The sequence below is a fragment of the Octopus bimaculoides genome, chromosome 1 (assembly GCF_001194135.2).
Source record: "Octopus bimaculoides isolate UCB-OBI-ISO-001 chromosome 1, ASM119413v2, whole genome shotgun sequence".
NCBI lineage: Eukaryota > Metazoa > Mollusca > Cephalopoda > Octopoda > Octopodidae > Octopus > Octopus bimaculoides.
This window is the reverse complement of record NC_068981.1, coordinates 84,726,671-84,729,517: the sequence shown is the minus strand read 5'-3', so window position 1 is coordinate 84,729,517 and position 2,847 is coordinate 84,726,671.

Genomic DNA, 2,847 nt, shown 5'->3' with positions numbered 1-2,847 from the left:
TATATATATATATATATATATATGTATATATGTATGTATGTATGTATGTATATATACATTCTTATGTTCACAATGTACAGTGAACTCAATCTAATCCCTATACATATTCATAATGATCTTTATATCTATACACATAACTGAATAATATTTATACATACAAAAACTTATGACTTGCCATGTGTTTGTTGCACTAAAATAATTTATCTTCGCTTGAAGTAAGTAAAAAAAATGATGCAATAAAACGATCGCCATGTAGTAGAACTGTTTTATCCATCATGAATATTAATAAATTCTAAGAGAAAATATTTCTAATAAGTGTATTTCAGAAATTTTATTCACTCCATGTTTTGTTGTTGTTGTTTCAGCCTCAGTTAAAAACACGATTTCTATGAAAAAATCTATGATAAAAATTCGTTCTGTCACCACTTTGACTACTTTGTCTTTTTTTTTCTTTTATCGGAAATATGGCTATGTGGCTAAGAAGCTCACTTTGCAACCATGTGGATTCGGGTTCAGTCCTACTGAGCGGAACCTTGGACAAGTGTCTTCTAGAATAGCTTTACTCGACTAATACGTTGTGAGTAAAATTTGATAGACGGAAACTGTGGAAGCTTGTCGTATACCCCCCCCCCCCACACAAACACACGAGGTGATGCTGAAAAGTCCCTGGTTTTGAGTAAAAGAAAATACAAGAGGATCAGTTAATTATGATTCTATTCAACATATTCCTCTCTCGGATTCACACACTTATTGCAGCGGTCCTTCAGTTATTCTAAGACCTATAAAAGAACTCAGAAGGTTGGGCCTCCAACCAGGCCTTTCGCAATACCCTTAAAGCCAGCCACTTTTCAGCACACCCTCGTTAATATATATATATATATATATATATATATATATATATATATATGTATGTATGTATATGTGTGTTTGTCTTTGTGCTTGCTTGACAACTTTGTGTTGGTTTATTTACCTCTCGTAAATTAGCGGTTCGATAAAAGAAGCTTAAAAAATAAATACTGAGATCACTATGTTCGACTAAACCTTTGAAGGCGTTGCTCCTTCATGGCCGCACTCGACTGACTGAAACTTATAAGAAATAAAAGATTACACTCAGCGTGTGTGTTGGATATTCATTATACAACTAGTAATTTTCTTTGTAAGACAATAAGCTTTGATTTGAGGGAGACTGGGTTATTATTTCTAGAAAATTGAATAGCTGAGCAGAGATTTCCTCTCATTTGCTTTTGCAATCTGTATTCAGTAACTTTCGTAACGTTAGCACGTTTACGATATAATATTTGAGTTGTAAAATACATACATACATATATCCTTTTTTGGGTAGAGTTGGGGTAGAGGACATTATATTTAACTAACCTGTAACATATGACTGGTACTCATTTCATCAACATCGAAACAATGAAAGGTAAAGTTGACTCCGGTGGGATTTGAAACGGAAAGGTGCATAAATATTACAAGGCATTATTTCCTGGTAGCTCAACTTGAAATATAACTTCTTTATTCTACATTATTTCTGATCCCATCACTGTATATTGCTTCTAGTAATTAATAAATGCAATTTGCCAACGCTTGCGTTGTTATTCAGATTAAATAGCCATATTTAATTCTGTGTGTGTGTGTGTGTGTGTGTGTGTGTGTGTGTGTGTGTGTGTGTGTGTGTGTGTGTGTGTGTGTGTGTGTGTATTCTATAAATATCTGTATGCTACTAAGTTGTGTGTAGGCAGGAATTAGTAACCGCTCTCTGATGAAGCATTAGTAAATCCTGAAACTTGTTTGGTAGCTCTCTTTTTTACAGCAAGAAATAGAGGAACTTGTAATTTAATCCCAGTGGTTATCTTCTATATCAAAAGCTAAAATGTGTGCCAACTAAAAACAGATGCTTGTAAGCTTTAATGGCTTAGTCAGTGGAAGAAAACAGTTCTCAGGATCCTTTTCCCGGCCTCTAGGATAGTTAGTTAGGAGGGAAGTAAAGAGAAAGGAAGGAAATTAATCCCTGACCGAAAACCTAGATCGAGTGTGCTTGAGATAAAATGGATCCTGTTAAAATGATCCAAGGGCCAGATGGGGATATTTTACCGGACTGCGCATTAACTTTACTACCCATCCTTACATTTCTACATGATTTACAAGCTTTTGGATTTGATATGCTCGAAATGTTCGGAAACGTTAAATTTAGAGAAACTATCAATTACTTCTAGAAAGAATTAAGAACAAAACTACATAAGCTTAAAGTTTATTTGCCAACAGAATGTGGCAGTCCTACACAGGACGATGTTACTGCTGTTTACTCCCAGGAAAACATCTTTTCCAGCTGGCTACCGACACACGGTATGTATCCGTTTAACATGAGCAAAGGAATTGATCGCCGCTCCCATCACGAGCTTTCGTGATAGCTTAAAACCAGCAAAAGCGTGTTAATATAATCGAAAAATCTCAAAACCTTTATGACGTAAACAAATAGTCATACTAATAATTCCATAAGTATGTAAGTAAATTCTTTATTATAATCATAAGATCGTACATAGAATTGGACATAACAGGACAGACAATTACAAAAAGGTTATGTGAGTTCGAGTGATTCTTTTAAAAAGTTAATTATGAATAAGCGAATGATTTATGGATAAAAGCATAAATTGCTTACTTTTGTTTTTAAATGACAAATTGTCTTACTTTTGCCTTTACACAAGAACTGTTTTGTTATTATTATTAAATAGATGGTAGAATACATTACATGGTAATAAAAGTAGCAGGTTTACCAAATTAAACCCGACAGTCCATGGTTTCTCAAGTCTTTTTTTTCCCTTTCTTCGACGATCAAGTCGGGTTACT